Below are 19,775 nucleotides of genomic sequence, written 5' to 3' on the forward strand. Positions count from 1 at the left end.
GTAATACCTACATGTGTCCTACTGATTAGTGAGAAGTGTTATTTTATTGGGAAGGTACACTTTAAATTATTATTAAAATTATGGCAAATTTCATCTGGTTCAAAACAGGTTCAGATGCAAATCCTTGATGTTTAAGTTAGCAGCCAATTATATCCTGGTGGTTCCAGACAGATCAGTGACATCCAACGTCTAATTAGATGATGTGGGTTACAGGGCAGTGAGCTTCTGTATACACTTTGCTTATTTCCTGTCCTTTAAAGTGTGCACGCAAGTTATTACAACATTTTTTTGAGACAAATTTAAGTAAAAATGTGATCTATTTATTTCAGGTGACGGCCATAGGAAGGATCTTGTGCTGTGACAGTTTTGCAGCTGTGCGACGTCGAGACATTTCATACACAAGTCCCCTGCGTGAGTGAGGAAGAAAATTGCAGACGCTGGTATGGGAAGAAAAGATTTTCTCTTTTCTGTACTGTGAGAGGCCTGATAATGATAAGCAATTAATGAAATTTGATTTGCCAACTGCATTGAATCCTGTAAAACCTTGAATGCAAACTGAAGGCAAACAACTGTTAATTCAAATTTGTGCAAACAGCAAACTTGTCTGATACAAAAGAATTACTGACCTCAATTAAATGGCAGCTCCACCATGGAGGGTAGGAACCAGCAGAGAGAATTATTTTTGGAAAGAGGGGTAGGGGTTGGGGAGTGTGGTGTGCAAATTAGCAAGGAAATTTTGCCTTGGGGAGTCATGCTTGTAACTGTCAGCGGCTTGCATTGCCTCATAGGACTTGTAGTTCGGCAATAGCTGGATGGCCACAGGTTGAGCACCCATAGTTTAAATAATGCTTTAAAAGCATCTAGAATGATTTCCAAAGCATAGGGGTTGAGTGTGGTGTGCAAATTAGCATTATCTATATGTTCTAATGGTTTCAATCATGGATGCATAACCTGTTACCCTCCAGCTTCAGAAATACAAGTCCCATCATGCCTATGCCTTGGGGAGTCATGCTTTTAACTGTCAGCGGCTTGCAATGCCTCATGGGACTTGTAGTTCCACAACAGCTGGAAGGCAACAGGTTGAGGACCCATAGTGTAAATATCACTTTGAAAGCATCTAGAATGATTTTAAAGGCCTGTGCCTTAAAGCGGAAAAAATTATAAAATACAAAAATACAATTACAAACACTGTAGCTGCTGACTTTTAATATAAGGACACTTACCTGTCCTGGGATGTCGGCACTTCAAGCTGATTCACCAATCGGCTTTGGGTGCAGGTGCCGGCATTGTAAGTAAGGGAAACCGGCAGTGAAGCCTTCAGGCTTCACAGCCAGCTTCCTACTGCATATGCACAAGTCACGATGCGCTTTCTGAATAGTCCCACCGTCTTCTGGGACACATACAGGTCCCAAAAGGCAGCGGGGGGAAGGAGGGGCCAGACATGTCGTTGATCGCTGATCGGCAATCTTACCCTGAAGTTGGAGTGGGTACCTGTCAAAACCAGGTACCCGCTCCCCCCAAAAATGCCAAATGTAGCAGTGGAGGGTGAGAACAAGCGGAGCTTCCTTTTTTGGGTGGAGCTCCATTTTAAATAAATGTTGTTACCAGCTTAAAAAATTTTAGGCAAAAGGACAGATCATTTTTAAATCAATTTTGATGTATCTTTGAAGGTGCTAAAAAAATGTAACTATCCTAGGAAGAGTGAATTCCATAGCACAGCCCTCTCTCTCTATGCACACCATAGCACTCTGCTTTTCTGGGGGTATCTAACTGCTGTCTGTGCTGGCCCAGCTTTTCCATCCCTCCCTTCACTTTGCCGCATAAGCTAGCTGCCTTGGGAGGAGCAAAGGACAATAGTGTAGACTATCACTTGACTTGAGTGAGTCTGAGGCCACAGAAACCACATCCAAATGGTGGCTCCCAGCAGCAGTCTCAAGGATTTTGGATGTACAGTATACACAAGGGATGCTTTTATGGGTAAATAACATGCCTAAATATATTAAATCTACAATTCGTCTTATGCTTATTTTTGTTGAAATAAAGGGCTTGGAAACAGGGTCTTTGTAAAGCAAAGCTTTGTATTTTTGGGGAAAAGTAAATTTACCTGACCCACCACCCATTCCTCCGATCTTTACTTTGTTGGATAACTATGGCTTCCTGCAGAAACATCAGAGCTACACACTGTGGTTCCACTTGCCGGTCATAACATCACTACTGTGTCCTTAAGCGATGTAGGGGGCTTGGAGAAGCCACCACAGTACTCAGTGGGGGACCAAGCACCCGACACATCTAAAAGTGTGTCAGATGTGAACATTCTGGTTGAGGCCATAGCTGTTGAACAGAGCAAAGTTCAGAAAAACAGGACAATGAGTGTAATCTATCTTCATTGCAAGTGGTGTGCATTTAATTTTTTAAAAAACTCAACAGTGAGTCTCTTTCCAATAAAAATCAACTTTTGGTGGGCTTTAATTTCCTCCTTTATGACCCCTGACAAACCTGACATTTATCTGTCCCTGCTCTGTTAAGATCTTCATTGTGCTGCCTGCTCAACCTTCTCAATAAAATATACATTGTTGCATCTGGTGCCATCCATGAATGTATTCCTAATGTATTGCAAAAGTTATGAAAGAGGAAGAGCATCAGAGCGCTCCAGAATTAGACTTACAAATATCAGTCTTGGAATTACAAAAGACTGTATGGTAATTTTTTGAATTCCAAGGAAGAAAGGAGGCTGTATGTTTTAAAGTCAGCTATGATACTTTCAATAGGTGGGCATAGATATATATACGAAATTCTCCTTTGTTGTTCTATCGTTGCTCCATTGCTGGGGATCTGCCTTTCTTGTGGCATCATGTATTCACCAAACCTCCAAAGGGTTACCGTGCATTGTTTGCCAATTTGTTTGACAAAATATTAAATGATTAATCAATAGTTATTTTGCACAGACCAATACATTTACTGCTTATGTTATTCTACAGTATGGAGCCATTCACACTGGTGACTGTTTTCTGCTGCCAGTGGGGGGCGGTACCTTATGTTGTAACAATAGCAGGCACTGTTTACAATTTATTTTTCAAACTTTATTGAATGTCAAAGTCGCATTTAATGTATAAATATATCAATTCATTGCAGCGTGGTACTTTTCAAGTATTGTGAACTGTAAGTTATATCATGTGACCAAGCTCATATTTCTGCAAGACCAACAGAAAAATATATATTAAAAAACATATATTAACAAAATAGTTCCATGTATCCATATATTCTTGCAAACATACAATTGTGATGCTGTGTTTATTTCCAACTGTGCCAGATATTTTCCAACTCTCCACTGCTTTTATAGTACTTCAAATTGTTCTTTCACCACATGTATGTATCCCTTCACCAACATTTATATGCTCTCACCTTATATTCTGACCCAACAAAAGGGCTCATGTGCTTTAAGTTTAAGTACCTTTCTCCAGCCTACTGATGTTCTTTAATCTATCTCTATCCTCCGCAATCCTTTTGTGAATGTATGTTAACCACTCAAAAAAGAAAAGCATATATAGTTCTCTCCGTTTAAGATGTAATATTTTTTTTAAAAACTGATATACTCATATATATACTGATATACTAAAATTGTGCACTTTTCCTGGTGCATAGCAGTATACAGTCATATAGATATGTAAAACCTCCAACAAAATGTCTGATCATGCAATCAAAGAAATAGGAAACACAAGAGTAATACAAGGACACTAAACTTCAAAAGAGCCAATTTCCCTAAACTGCACTCCTTGCTAGACAATATAAATGGGATAAAATCCTAGGAGCAAAGAACACGGAGGAAAAATGGGAGTGCTTTAAGAACATACAAAATAAAGGTATTGGCCAGTGCATTCCAACGGGGAATACGTTTAAAAGAGCTAAAATAAACCCTACGTGGCTAAACTCCAGCGTAAAGATGCATATAAATAAGGAAGAGAAGGCCTTTAAAAAATACAAGGCTGGGGGGGTCATTGGCAGCATTCCAAAATTACAAAAAATGCAATAAGAAATGTAGGAGCGAAATTAGGGTGGCTAAAATAGAACACGAAAGGCGCATAGCGGAAGAGAGTAAAAAAACCCCAAGAAATTCTTTAAGTATATAAATAGTAGGAAAGCGAGCCCAGAACACATTGGCCCCATAAAGGACGACAAAGGGAATCTGGCTACAAATGACAAAGAGAAAGAGAAGTCGAAGGCGCTAAATAAAGTCTTCTCCTCAGTCTTCACAAAGGAATTGGGGGGCTAAATTAACCCAACTTGTAACGTTAAAGTTAATACCATGTCACAGGATGCACCCTCATGGTTACCAGAAGACAGACTCAGAACTAGACTTGAAAAACTTAACATAAATAAATCACCGGGACCAGATGGCTTACACCCGAGGGCCCTTAAGGAACTCAGCCAGGTGATAGCCAGACCATTGTTCCTGATTTTTATGGATAGTCTACTGATGGGAATGGTACCAGCTGATTGGAAAAAACCCAATGTGGTACCAATATTTAAAAAAGGGTCGAGATATATCCTGGGGAACTACAGGCTGGTTAGCCTAACATCAATAGTCTGTAAGATATTGGAGGGGATTATAAGGGACTATATACAAGACTTTAGTAATGAAAATGGTATCGTTAGTAGAATCAGCATGCATTCATGAAAAATCGCTCTTATCAGACCAATCTATTAACCTTCTATGAAGAAGTGAGCTGCCATTTAGATAAAGGAAGGCCTGTGGATGTGGTGTATCTGGATTTTGCAAAGGAATGTGATATAGTTTCCCACAAATGTTTACTGTACAAACTAAGCTATGTAGGTATGAACCATGAGTGAGTACCTGGATTAAAAGATGGCTTCAGGGGCGAGTCCAGAGGGTGGTGATAAATGGGGAATACTCGGAATGGTCTGGTGTGGAAAGTGGGGTCCCCCAAGGATCGGTCCTGGGACCAATCCTATTTAATTTATTCATAAACGACCTAGAGGATGGGATAAACAGCTCAATCTCCATATTTGAGGACGATACTAAATTAAGCAGGGCAATAACTTCTACACAGGATGTGGTAATCTTACAGGACGACCTGAACAAAATAATGGGGTGGGCATCTTCATGGCAAATGAGGTTTAATGTTGAAAAATGTAAGGTAATGCATTTGGGTGCCAGAAATACGAACGCAAGTTACTCACTAGGGGGAAAGCCTTTGGGGAAATCAAAGATGGAAAAGGACCTCGGGGTCCTAGTAGACGACGAGCTCACCAATGGCATGCAAAGCCAAGTTGCTGCAAGCAATGCCAAGTTGCTGCAAGCAAAGCCAACAGAATATTGGCATGTATTAAAAAGGGGATTCACTCCTGAGATAAAACAATAATTCTCCCACTCTACAATACTCTTGTCCGGCCGCATCTGGAGTATGCCGTCCAGTTCTGTGCACCTGTCCTCAGGAAAGATGTGCTGGAACTGGAGAGAGTCCAGAGAAGGGCAGCAAAGCTAATAAAGGGTCTGGAGGATCTCCGCTATGAAGAAAGACTGCAAGCATTGAACTTATTCTCTCTGGAGAAGAGACGCTTGAGAGGGGATATGATATCAATGTACAAATACTGTACTGGTGACCATAGCATAGGGAACAAACTATTCAGTGAAAGGGACTACAAAAAGACTCCCGGCCATTCGCTAAAATTAGAAGAGAAGGGGTTTAACCTTAAACTGCGTGAAGGGTTCTATACCGTCACAGCGGTAAGGATGTGGAACTCTCTTCCACTAAGTGTAATCAGTGAAGAGCATTGATAGTTTCAAAAAGCTATTAGATGGGCACCTTAACAACCACAACATACAGGGGTATTCAAGGTACTATTGACATAAACACTTATCACACACACTCATCATAAGTTGAACTGGATGGACTAGTGTCTTTTTTTAACCTCACTAACTATGTAACTATGTAACTTCCAGTTTGCAGTGTGATGTCACCGCCACCTCCCAACGTGTTGCGTCATCAGATTGTATGACTTCATCAGGGGAAGTAAGGGTGCATTTGTCCAACCGGGGCACAGATAGAAATAAAAACCTGGCAGGGGTTCTAACATTTCCCCAGTCTAATCCCAAACTAAACGTTTTTCATTTTGGAGCTTTCAATTTTATTTAAGTATATGAAATATGTGTGTCTATATTGTTAGAATGTGGATATTTATTAAAAAAAGGTTTACTTGCTATAAATGGTACTGTTGTGTTACAGTGTCTCTTCTCAGCTGTTTATAGCTAAATGAGGGTATAAACCATGATTCCTAGAGGGAACCTATACCAAATTATTGACTGTTCACAATAGCAGAATAGACAAATAATGAATAATGAATAAAGAGAAATGCTGAAATACTTGACACTCCTGGAGAAAAGAATGCTGAAAGTTGCTTCCAGAACTAATCACATTACCAACAAACTTGGTCCTGGAACTTGTCTTTTGTTCATATTTGCTGATGCTCCAATCCCATGTGATTGAGGCTGGGTTCACACTATCTGTGGTGCGGCTCACAGCAGAGGGTCTGGGGTGTACTTGTTCACCGTTTCAGGTCCGAATATTTGCCTGAATTCAGACCTGGAACAGAGCCAAAAATGCACGGGACCCTTCTGCTGTGGGCTCTGTGGCCTCAGAGATGTGTGAACCAGCTCCATTGAGAGCCAGTCACACTATCCTGTCATGCAAACTGAATGCAGGGAAACCCACATCCAGTTTGCATAACTGAAGTTTCTGGTTGTTAACAGCACTGAAAGGAGCTTTCAGCAGCGTTATCACCAGGAAAGATAAGTATTTTGGCCTTTTTGTTACTCTTTAGTTATCCATCAAACCATTACCATATCATTAAGTATAACCTATTCCGTTTTCTGCATGGTCACTTTACACAGTGCTGAATAGGGAAAAAAATGGTGACAAAACTGCAGTTTTTGTTATATCCATTGATCATTTTGATTTTATCTCCCAATGGCCCTGACACTTAGACTTTCTAAACCCGAAGGACTGTGGATATATGTCATCCACTATTAATTGACTGTTGCCAGCACTTTGTACCCGCACCGCCTGGAGAGTTTGACATATAGAGAAAAGGGAAGCAGGCAGATGAAAATCTTGAAGTTTTGTGCAGTTGGGAGGATTAGAATTTTCAGATCTCTCCATTGAAGTGGAAGCTCAGTCTTATGGCTGGGAAATCACTTGTCACCTGCCTGCCACACTTCCTGGAATAAAGCAAATCAATCAGGAGATTATAGCGTCAAACAGAGTAGAGAGTGCACGTGTTTTACATTTATCATGTAGGTGAGACGCAGAGACGGCTCATTTCCACACCACGTTCCTTAAGTTTAGCAGTCTTAGATTATGAACGTCTATCTCACTAGTCACGCCAAGCTTCCAGAAGGCCTTGCGGTACAGAAGAGATTTATGCTAATAACTCTTGTAATTCTTTTCATGTATTTGGAGCTGAACTGCAGGAAAAAAAAATATATATATATATATATCTATATATATATATATATATAGATATATATATATAAAACTTTAATGGCATCAAGTCTGCAATGTTCCTAAACTTGATTCTCCATGATGAGAACATATTAATCTACATTTTCGTTCACGGTAAGGAGCATGCAGATGTGCAACCACACTGTTTCTGACCTGTCCCGGTCTCTGCTGATGATCCGGAACCAATCAGCATGCTTACCCACCACATGACCACCATTTCAGTGACAGCATATGAGGTTTGTTTGTAAACAGGCCTTACAGGCTGTAGCTGTCAGTGTATTTCCTAACCACTTGATCCACGGGTTAATTCTGACATTGAAAGTGTCTCTGGAGCTCAGCCACAGTGATCTTTGGGTTCTTCTTTACCTCTCTCACCAAGGCTCTTCTCCCCCGATAGCTCAGTTTGGCCGGACGGCCAGCTCTAGGAAGGGTTCTGGTCGTCCCAAACGTCTTCCATTTGAGGATTATGGAGGGCACTGTGCTCTTAGGAACCTTAAGTGCAGCAGAAATCTTTTTGTAACCTTGGCCAGATCTGTGCCTTGCCACAATTCTGGCTCTGAGCTCTTCAGGCAGTTCCTTTGACCTCATGATTCTCATTTGCTCTGACATGCATTGTGATCTGGAAGGTCTTATATAGACAGGTGTGTGGCTTTCCTAATCAAGTCCAATCAGTATAATCAAACACAGCTGTACTCAAATGAAGGTGTAGAACCATCTCAAGGATGATCAGAAGAAATGGAAAGCACCTGAGTTAAATATATAAGTGTCACAGCAAAGGGTCTGAATACTTAGGACCATGTGATATTTCAGTTTTTCTTTTTTAATAAATCTGCAACAATGTCAACAATTCTGTGTTTTTCTGTCAGTATGGGGTGCTATGTGTACATTCATGAGGAAGAAGAATGAACTTAAATGGCTGCAATATAACAAAGAGTGAAAAATTTAAGGGGGTCAGAATACTTTCCGTACCCACTGTGTATATATATATATATATATATATATATATATATATATATATATATATATATGTGTGTGTGTGTGTGTATATATATATATATATTATTAATGTTATGTATGTATGAACGGAACTAGGAAGTCATCACACCGACGGAGGACGGATGAACGGCGGCGTTCTCAGATGGCTGGTGATCACAGCAATGGGAGATCATCGCTGGATCGCCAGGAGGAGGTAAGACACCGCTGCGCGCTCTGCACATCCACCCCAAGCGTGACTCGGGGATACCGATAACAGCATAGAAAATCCACCCCGAGTCACGCTCGGGGATACCGCAAGGGAAGGCAGGTTAAGCAGAGGCCATGGAGAATAAAATGTTGGTTGTTGCAGTTTTTTTTATGTCACATTTGATCAGTTTGATCAAATGCTTGGCAAATCAGTAACAGCTTGTAAATAAACAAACTGGAAGTGAGGAAATCCTTGTCGCTTCTGCTTTCTGATCTCACAAAGGGGGAGGAACAACATCAGTTCCTCTCACTTTGTGTACAGCAGCCGATGCCACCTATCCTTCCACTGCCTATAAAAGTATTCGAGCAGCTGAAATGCCACTTGGATCACTTTTACTTTTTAGGAAAACAGCTTCTGAAAAAAAAAAACAGTAGTGGTAACTGTTAAAAAAAAAGATAATACAGCAAATAGAGTACCAATTAAGTAAATTAATAGTTTACTGGGACCTGTAAAAGTTCTTATATACTTTTATTTCTAAACACTTCTAAATATTTCTGAAAATCTCAGAATTTATTTGAATAGTTTGAATAGTTTTTTGAGTATCTGTGAATATTATGGGAAAACTAGATGTGGTTAATTAGAATGATGAATTGACCTTAAGTTATGTTGTTGTCTTTATTTGTTGTATAATCTTCAAAAATATAATCTAAAAAAAAAAAAAATTAATTTGTAAGGGCTTATTTACACCATGACTGTTGAACTGTGTTGATTTACATAGAGAAATGCAGGCTCATCGCAAGGGCACATACAGTATAAGGCTTGATTCACATATATGCGATGCGGGAACCCTGTGAATCCACTGTGGGTTCCCGCATCACATTCAAATCTCAGGCAGTACGCACTGCCATATGCGAATCGCTGGGAGTGTCAATACAGAGTTAAAGACACCCATCATTTTGCATATCGCAGTGCAAACTGACAGTTCGGACATGAATCGGATCTCATTGGTGTGAACCACCATGTGATCTGATTCTGCTACGGACCCAAAAAAGGGTGTGTTCTGTCCGAATCCGATGCAAATTCAGCCATACAATCTGTATGGCTGAATTCACATTGCACAGATATCGAATGTAATTTTCAGAGCAGTGCGCTCCGAATCACATGCAATGTCTGCCATCGCTATAGTGTGAACCGGGGCTTAAACAATTGTTAAAAAAGAAAGAGAGAAAAGTAAATGGTGTGATGTGTTGTAACAATGAATCACACCACCCTTCACTCACACACCAGTATTCGTATGTTATACAGTGCATAATGCACAAGCCCTAAATATGAAATATTTTACAAAATTTATTAAAAAGTTTTCTTTTTTCTCAACTTTTTTGTCAATTTTTTAGCATATAATATTGCCAACTGTGTTTATTAAAACATTAAACCAAATTAAAGCCTTCAGCTGGCCATACCCTAGTAGAACTTTGTACAACAATTTTCCTTTTTAAAAGGTCGCTTGATTTTTTAATGGTCTGTGGGGCCAAATCAACGTTTGTTTTTGAACCAAAATTTGAAGGAGCAGGATGGCAAATGTTTCTCAGATAAACAAGATTCTTACTGTGGTTTTCAATTGGGATACATTATATGAAAAATCATACATATTGTAATGAAACCTGTTTAATACATCTGGGAATGCAAATAGCAGAGCTGGTTGAACTTTTAAGGGGTTTTGTGACAAAATGAGTTGACTTAATGACGGCAAGGCAGAACGGTCTAAGAATGTTCTCACAAAAATATTCATACAAACTTTTATACGAAATTCTACAAGTGTGTAGCCAGCTATATAATAGTATGTCCTAAACAAAAAACATGTAAAAAGTAGTGAAAATGTCAAGTTAACTGATGCATAGTGAAGCTGCTCAATCTGATCCAGGCATCCAAGCATTGATGGCCTCTAGGCATAAAAGGGTTCATTCAGTTGTTTATTCATTTTTTAAAAAAATCACAACTTTTTTTGAACATTGCTAACACTGTTTGGGTTTTGAAATTGTCTGTATTTTGATGTTCCAAAGTTAAGACTATTTTCAAATGCTACTTTAAAGTACAACTAGACTTTTCTTACACAAATCCCCATCCCACAAACTAACCTAACCTAGAATCCCCACCCTGAGGCACACTAACCTCTCTGTGACAGTAACAGGCTCTCACGTTGTGCACATCTGCACAGTAACTCCCCATAGACATGAATAGAGTAGAGAAGAACACAGTTGAGACGCTAGGAGTATGGTCTCATTGAAGCGTATGGGAATTTACTGAGCAGGTGTGGGCAGCGCTAGATGGGACTTCTACACTCATGGGATGTAAATACCATGGGTCACCAATGGTGCCAAGGAGATGTAGGTAGGCTCCAGAGGGGATTCTAGGTTAGAATAGTTTAGGGGTTAGGGGGGAGTCTTTATAAGAAAAGTGTAGGAGTATTTATAGTCGATATAGAAGGTGGAAATGTTTCTTCTAAATGACAATGGCTGATTCTGTCTCCACGGGGAACACTGTTACGTTACATTACACTCTTAAATTAGAGAACCCCAGACAAAACACAAAATTCAGTAATGAGTAAAATGAAAAGCTTTTAAGTCTTGTCTACCTTTTGTTTTCTGATACTCTGCAAGAAAATGACTTTTAGCCTGTCACAAAAAAATACAACCTTTTTTAACACAAGCTTTTTTTCTCGGTTTTGGTTTGATTGGAACCTTTGACATATAGGACAATGTATCTCTTTTTATAACATCTAACATTCATCACATATCCCTATAAACATTGTTCTCTAAAATGTACCCGCTATATAACAAATCATTATGCTTCTTGCTGTGGCAAGTCCTCCACATTTTCTTTTTTTTGTAAATTCTTTATTTGTAAAGTGTTTGGTCACCTATATGCAGAATAAAAATCAAAGCATGGCTTTTTACAAAGGTTTTTAAGAACAAAGTCATTATGATCAGGTTAACAATTGTGAGACCTATTTCTACACATATACAGTGTATATATATATACATATATATACACACTGCTCAAAAAAAAATTAAAGGAACAGTATAGCATCAAGTCAATTAAACTCCTGGGATATTGTCCTGGTCAGCTAAGTAGCAGAGGGGGCAACAATGAGACAGCCTCCTAAACAGGAATGGTTTTACAAGTGTAGGCACTGACATTTTTTTCCCCTACTCATCTTTTCTACATGTTTTTCACTAGTCATTTGGCTAGGGTCAGTGTGACTACTGGTGGCATGAGGTGATACCTGGACCCTATAATTATTGCACGGGCAGTCTAACTCCTCCGGGATGGCACATCAATACGTGCCATTGTCAGAAGGCTTGCTGTGTCTCCCAGCACAGTCTCAAGAGCATGGAGGAGATTCCAGGAGACAGGCAGTTACTCTAGTAGAGCTGGACAGGGATGTAGAAAGTCCTTAACACATCAGCAGGACCTGTATCTGCTCCTTTGTGCAAGGAGGAACAGGGTGAGCACTGCCAGAGTCCTACAAACAGACCTCCAGCAGACCACTGGTGTAAATGTCCCTGACCAAACAATTAGAATCGGACTTCATGAGGTGGCCTGAGGGCCAGACGTCCTCTAGTGGGCCCTGTGTTCAATGCCTGGCCCCGTGGAGCTCAAGTGGCATTTTCCACTGAACACCAGAATTGGCAGGTCTGCCACTGGTGCCCTCTGCTTTTCACAGATGAGAGCAGGTTCACCCTGAGCACATGTGATGGATGTGAAAGGGTCTGAATGAGCCATGGAGAACGTTATGCTGCCTGTAACATCGTTCAGCATTTCCAGTTTGAAGGTGGGTCAGTGATGGTCTGGGGTGGCATATCCATGGCGGGACTTACAGACCTCTACAGGCTAGACTACCTCCTGCTACCAGTAGTGATACTGACCCTAGCCAAATGCAGAACTAGTGAAAAACAGTCATAAAAGATGAGTAGGGTAAAAAATGTCACCTGTAAAACCATTCCTGTTTTGGAGGTTGTCTCATTGTTGCCCATCTAGTGCACCTGTTATTAATTTCATTACCACCAAAGCAGCTGAAACTTATAAACAACATCCTCTGCTACTTAACTGACCGGATCAATATCCCAGGAGTTTAACTGACTTGATGCTTTACACTGACTAAAAAGTGTTCCTTTAATTGTTTTGAGCAGTGTATATCTATCTATCTATCTATCTATATATATATATATATATATATATATATATATATATATATATATATATATATATACACACACACAGCATATAGATAAATATTTTAGGACATGTAAATTCTTTGTCAAAGGTCCATCTAAATAAAATGGAAGGTGGAGAGTAGCCATCATGGAGTAGAACCTTTTTTCAAATTCTTATACAAGGCAGTGAATCCTTTTTTTTTAATAAAAAGAGGTAATAGAGGAGGGAAGAGGATGGGAAAATAGGCATGTGGGAGGGGGTAATTGTCCAAGACGTTGAGTCAGAGTGTTTAGTATTAAGAAAGGATGGCATCAGTGGTAAAAAGTATAACAAGTGGTAAGAGTACCAAGCATCCAAGTGTGGTTGATTGAGATAGATAAGAAATCACATGGGTTTTTAAGGAAGCCTGAGGCCGACGGGAAGGCATCATATTCCCTTTGGGAACACAGGAATGGAATTAGAGATCAGGATGTTGCAGCCAACATACTTTTACTGTCATCTGAAAAGAGGAATTCATTCCAATAGAACAAGGTTTTGGAATAGACATCATGTTTATTTTGTCAGTTTCTACAAAGAGAGAGAGGTTGGGTGTGGGTCTTTCCATTCTAGCAGAATGCAGATTGAACACATCCTTGTTCCAAAGAAGTTAGTGGTTGTAAGAAGAGTGTGGTTGAGAGGGAGTCCCAAGGATGTGTCACAGTTGTAAGACCTTCCAGGGGTCCACACGAATTGGGTTTGTAGCATTCAAGAGATATCCCACAGATGGCCAAAGTACAATGTGTGCAGCCTGAAAGTGTTGGGAGGACAGAAGTGTCCGTCAGCCAATACTACAGTATTTGCTCCCCAGAGTTTTTGGGGAATAGGTCAGATATTGTAAAGATATGAGCACATGTCTGTAGGGTAGGGCCAATCATGGGATGGTTTTAAAGGATAGGAGATATGTCAGCAAAACACCAAGAGCTCTGTTCAAGGAGATGAGGCCCTTTAGTTCTGTAATTTAAAACCATAAAATGTTACTACATCAACTAATCTTTAAGTCAGGGGTATTGAATTAGAATTTTCTTCCTGCAAAGGTCCAAATCTTATGCTTGCGCTTTGACTCAGATCCTTCACCTTACAGCACCCCCTCTACTCCTTTACATCACAGGCCCCTTTACTTCAGTCCCCCCTTCACATCCCATCCTCTCTCTATATATCACACACTGCCCCCCACAGTCCCCTGTTCACCTAATAGCCTACCTTTTCATCACATCACGCCCTTTACATCAGTGTAACATCACAGATCCTCCTTAACATCACTGTCCCCCCTTTACATCAATTTTCTCACCCCCCCCCTTCACATCACAGCCCCCCTTTACATCACGACCTCCCCCTTCATATCTCTAAGCCCCCCTACAGACATGTTTCTCATTGCATCAGTACAGTACTGATAAAATTCATCAGACATGTTTGGTTGTATCAGTACAGAACTAAGTGGATCTCATCAGACCTGTTTCTGGTTGCATCAGTGCAGCACACATTTGTGTCGGTATGCTACTGATTGTGTTTTTGTGGGCATGTTTACTCTTTAAAGGCATGTTCACACTACGGAACGTTTTTCTTTATAGATAATGATCACAGCTGCTGGCAATGGGGGGGGGGGGAGAGCGGTGTCTTGCGTTTTTACAAAGCAAAGCACTGTTTGCCTCTCTTTTTCTTCTAAAGGTTATGGAAAGTCACTTTCTTTTTTTTTTATTGAAACTTTATATCATAGACAAAAAATAAGGTATAGCATTCCAAAAAGTGAGAATTAGGAAGCATATGCACCAAGAAAACAATACACAATGTCCAAAGAAATTTCCATAAGGCCAGGCACGTTCCAAAAAGAATGGGTTAATCAGACCAAATATATATATATATATTTCAAATGCATGACAGCGTTATAACAAAGAAAACAATCATGCCTCCAAATTATTGACCCGTAATGGCCTATTACTGTAAATAGCGGACGAGATCCATGGTAGAAAGAGTGGTACAGCTACCCTGGTAACAACAAGAGAGAAAATAGTAAACGAAAAAAAAGGGCAACAAGAAAAAAAGATACCCCATCCGGGCACCCTTATGAAACCGAATATGGGTAAAGCACCCTAACTTGATTCTTAAGGATATAATTGTGGTTCCAAAAGATGCCAGGGACCCCAGATCTTGTTAAATCATGAAATTGTATTATTTCAATGTCCAACAATCAAATATTCCATATTATAAACGTCATTAATACATTTTAATAGATCTACTTGAGACGGGGACAATGATTGTTTCTATTTCAAAACATTCAGACACTTATCTGCCATTAGAACATGGTTAATCAGCCTGACAGCAGTTTTGGTCATGTTTGGCGGAGTGAGCCCCAGTAAGAAATGTTCAAAGAGCGACTACAATAAAGATTTAGTGGTCTCCCAAAATGGACGGAATTTTGGGCATTCCCATATATATGAAATAGTGTTCCCACTGATTCCCTACATCGATAGAAAAATAGCCTAGGCTATATACAGCGCTTGCCGCAGAAAAGCAATTAACTTAATGTATGTGAACAATGTTGAAAACTTATCTTTACAGTATAAGTGAAAATACAAATCAATTAAACACATGGAAATTAATAAAAAGTTCCAAGGAATTGATAAATAGATAAATAAGTCTTTTCCAGTGGTGATCAATATATGTGAATAAAATAAATGTAAAATTCAATAAATAAAGTCTTTTCAAGTAGTGATCAGGTGCAAAGTGCTTTGTGCTCAATAAATAAAAGTTTGTGACTTTCGTGACGTGGATTCCTCTTTTCCTGTGGCTTGTGGTAGAAATAAATGACTTACCAGAATTGTTGGGTCCTATGTGCTGTATAGCACTAGGACCTACAGCGCTTGGAGGCCGTTCAGGCCGGATTGGGGATCCCCTTTGTGGATGATCCTGGTGGGATACAGGTTAGGTTCCTCCTTACCCGATCTCGATCCTCAGGATATGGGGTTAAAAGAAAGGCTCCAGATAGTTTAGTATCGTTTTAAAAGTTTATTCATAAAATATTCATAAAACTCGGAGCGAAGAAAGACTCAAACTCCAAGTTTGCAGGCAAAGAAGCCGCTTAGAAACACCTCCTAGCAGAAAGGCGAGCGGAGTGTTCTGGCTTGCGTTCCATGTGGTGCGTAGCGTGCTGACGTGCGTTCCACAACCTTGATGCGTTTCGTCACTTCCTGTGACCTTTTGAAAACGTCACAGGAAGCAATCTCCTTCCATCTATTACAAGGACGTACAGTAGACCAGAGGCCAGAAGTTGAGCAGCCAAATAATATGTATTTTAAGGTTTAGCGCCACAGATGTTGTTTTATATTTTTTATGATCTGTATTGTTCCAGATTAGTGTGGCTGCTTTTCCTGCTTTAGAATTTATTTTGTCTGATATCCTTAGCGCGGCAATTTTGTGTTTTAATATTTTGTAAGATCTGGAAAATTCAGACCTCCTTGAAACTTGTGTGCCAACAATACTCATCTAGAGACTCTATGTCTACCCTTTCCCCAGGCAAAATGTAGAAATGCCTGTTGCAATTTCTTTAATTCAAAAAAGGGAACTTTTATGGGTAACATTTCATAAGAATACTTTTATTTAGGCAGAACGGACACATGTTTTGGGACTGTTTTGTCTGTGTATTGCAAAATTCTGGTCGGATGTTTTTTATTTGATTAATTTTAGGTTACAGTTGGCACTTCTAGCTTCCCAGGATTTGGCCCTTCATGGGTTTCATGAGGACGACCAGTGCTCTAACCATGCTAAATTGTTAATGTCATATCTCTTATGCTACACAAAAAAAAGAAATTCTACTTTAAGCGGAGTTCCAGCTGTGTTTTTTTTTTTTTTATAAAAAAAAAACACCCATGTGATGGTCGCACCTACACATAAACCATATTGTCAAAAGTATTGGAACGCCTGCGTTTGCACGCACATGAACATTAATGGCATCCCAGTCTTAGTCCGTGGGGTTCTATATTGAGTTGGCCCACCCTTTGCAGCTAAAACAGCTTCAACTCTTCTAAGAAGGCTGTCGACAAGGTTTAAGAGTGTGTTTATGCACAAAGCAAGGTCCAAAAGGACATGATCGAGTGAGTTCGGGGTGGAACTTGACTAGCCGGCACAGAGTCCTGACCTCAACCCGATAGAACATCTTTGGCATAAATTAGAGTGGAGACTACGAGCCAGGCCTTTCTGTCCAACATCAGTGCCTGACCTCACAAATGCGCTTCTGGAAGAATAGTCAAACATTCCCATAGACATACTACTAAACCTTGTGGACAGCCTTCCCAGAAGAGTTGAAGCTGTTATAGCTGCAAAGGGTGGGCCAACTCAGAATTGAACCCTACGAACTAAGACTGGGATGCCATTAAAGTTCGTGTGTGTGTAAAGGCAAGTGTCCAAATACTTTTGACAATATAGTGTATATAGCGGTATGAGTAATAAATGTATATGTTAGCATTCTTTTTCTTTTTAAAAAATTTACTTTATTCTTCCCTGCGTGCCTGCCCCCATCTTGAGTGTGGGCATCTGAAGCCCACTCGTTGCTTTTCCTGGGAATTAGCGCTCGCGCATGAACATTGCATAGAAAGTGCGGCACGCGAATACCGAAAGGTGCCTACAAGCGAAAGGTGCCCATCGACTCCTGGAATTGATGGAACTCATATCCCAGGAGCCAATGCATGGCGAGCTACAGCAGAAGTGGAGCATTGGCCGGAGAAATAAGGTACATATATTACTGAAAAAAGTGCCCAATGATAAATTGTGCATTAGTTACGAACGCAAGAGCGAAAGGTTTAAAATGTGAGTGGAACTCCGCTTTAAGTGGACCTCCCTTACCCCGATGTCATCCTGGAAAGCTATGGTGGATGCTGCCCTGCCAATTTATATACTTACATATATGAATTGTGGCTGTCCCTGGAAATAGGATAACGTTTGGTCTCCTTAGACCTTGTATTGAGATGCAACTGGTTGCTCCCGCTTCCACCCTTCATCCTTCTTCCTCCCCTACAACTTTTCTTATTGCTTCTCATTTTCCCCCTTTATTTTCTGATACCCCCCCTTCTGCTGTTCCCTTTGCCACTCTCTGTTTGGATAACTCCTCAAGTGTTATTTTATGTTTCATGGGGTGGGTTGTGAATTTTCTCTTTTTCTTTCTGTTAGTGTTATTGTTGAATGGCTTTGTGTGGTTGGGTTCTAATGTCCTGCTTTGATTTTTCAATTAAGTATGGCACTGTATTTTGTTTCTGTGACTTTTTACTTGGTTGGGCTTTGTTCTTCAATAAAGCACTCCTGATTGTTGAAAAAAAAAAAAATTAGGCAGAATGGTCATTTTGAGAGAAGTAATTCTTCCTATTCAAGAGAGTAAAAGCATACCAAGTATTTCCAGCATAACAAGGTTTGATTAAGTTCTCTAAATAACAGACAATAATTGGCGGCATTTAGTTGGGAAGTCTTGGGCGTTTTAAAAGTCCCCAAATGTTTGGGTTTATCAGTCTTCCAGTGGTACATAAAGGAGGATTGTAATGCCGATAAAGTGGAAGGAGAAATGTTATTTGGTAGGACTTCTGTGTGTGAAATGTTTAATTTCAAGTTAGTATCAAGTTCTCTGTGCAGATTCGGCAACGAAAGCTGGGGTTGCGTAAAAGTCAGTAAACATCATCTAGAAATAAAGATAATTTATATTGAATACCAAATACGGAAACTCCCTTAACATATGGCGAATGTCTAATGATTGACGCCAGCAACTCTATACAAAGGACAAATAAAAGTGAGGATAAGGGACACACCTGAGGTGTACGGTTCCGAATTGCAAACATAAGGGGAGCAAGCTAGAGACATTTTAATAGTTGTTGTGTGTGTGGAGTGTGTTGAATTGCAAAGAGGAAGGGGCCGTGTAGGCCAATATATCTTAAAGAAATCATAAGAAGGGCCCAGGTAACACAATTTTAATTCACTGTGTCTGTGAATATGTCCTCTGTTTATAATTTTTATATGGCACAGTGTGTGCATTCTGTGTGTCAGGGGAGGCAGCACCCAAATCAGTTGTTGGGTAGGAGGGTGGTACAAGGTAGCTGGGCTAGGGGAGAAAAAGTATAAATTCAGCTGTGACTGTAGAGAGCTACTGAAGCCGTAAGGACATATAAAGGATCTTATTTTTATAGTGAAAAAATAAGCCACCATGCATCATAAATTTTTGTTCTGGAAACTTATCCCAATCTAAAGCACAACACTCCTATGTAAAAGCCAGTGGCACTGCAACCATAAGCTTGATACAATGCTGTAGCTAGGGATATTACTGCTTTACTGCATTGGAAATACATTTTAATACAAAATGTCATAAGAATAACTAATGGACTTCAGTGGCTATATACAAAAATATACCTGGATTTACGACCTGCTTTAGCAACAGGGGACAGTTTTAAGTTAGGAGGTGAGTTATGGGAAGCCAAGGCTGCCGCGCTTGACGTTTACTTCGACTGATGCTGTGGTTAGCTGCTGATGTTAAGATCTACACGTTGTTTTATCTCAGAAGGTTACAGTTAGTTATGACTCTCAGAGTGCTTCCACCGTAAAGTACTTTCCTCCTATTTCATCAATGCGTCTGAACTAGCACCGTGGTTTTAATTTAGTTTTTTTATGCAATGCTTTAAATTTTCAGAGTTTTCTAAAGGAAGACACAAAGATCAGCATTTGGTGGTGTAATTGTTCTTACAAAGGTAAAATTGCTGCCTTTAATGGCCAAACCAATAGTAAATAAGTAGAAAATAGAATTTCTAAAATGTCATTAGTTTATTTTATATATTATTTTGACATAAGCT

General features: G+C 39.8%; 1 protein-coding gene across 3 annotated transcripts in view; it reads left to right on the forward strand.

Annotated features, from left to right (window-relative positions):
* The window catches only part of SGCD (sarcoglycan delta), a gene marked incomplete at its 5' end in the record, with an annotated part of 1,184,416 nt that overhangs the window by 219,399 nt on the left and 945,242 nt on the right, over positions 1–19,775 (forward strand). For all 3 annotated transcript variants that reach the window (XM_082254622.1, XM_082254623.1, XM_082254621.1), the window contains one exon: positions 330–440. The remainder of the gene's footprint in view (positions 1–329; positions 441–19,775) is intronic.

Source organism: Pelophylax lessonae (genome assembly GCF_965119305.1).
Source record: "Pelophylax lessonae genome assembly, chromosome: 4".
NCBI classification, from domain to species: Eukaryota; Metazoa; Chordata; class Amphibia; order Anura; family Ranidae; genus Pelophylax; species Pelophylax lessonae.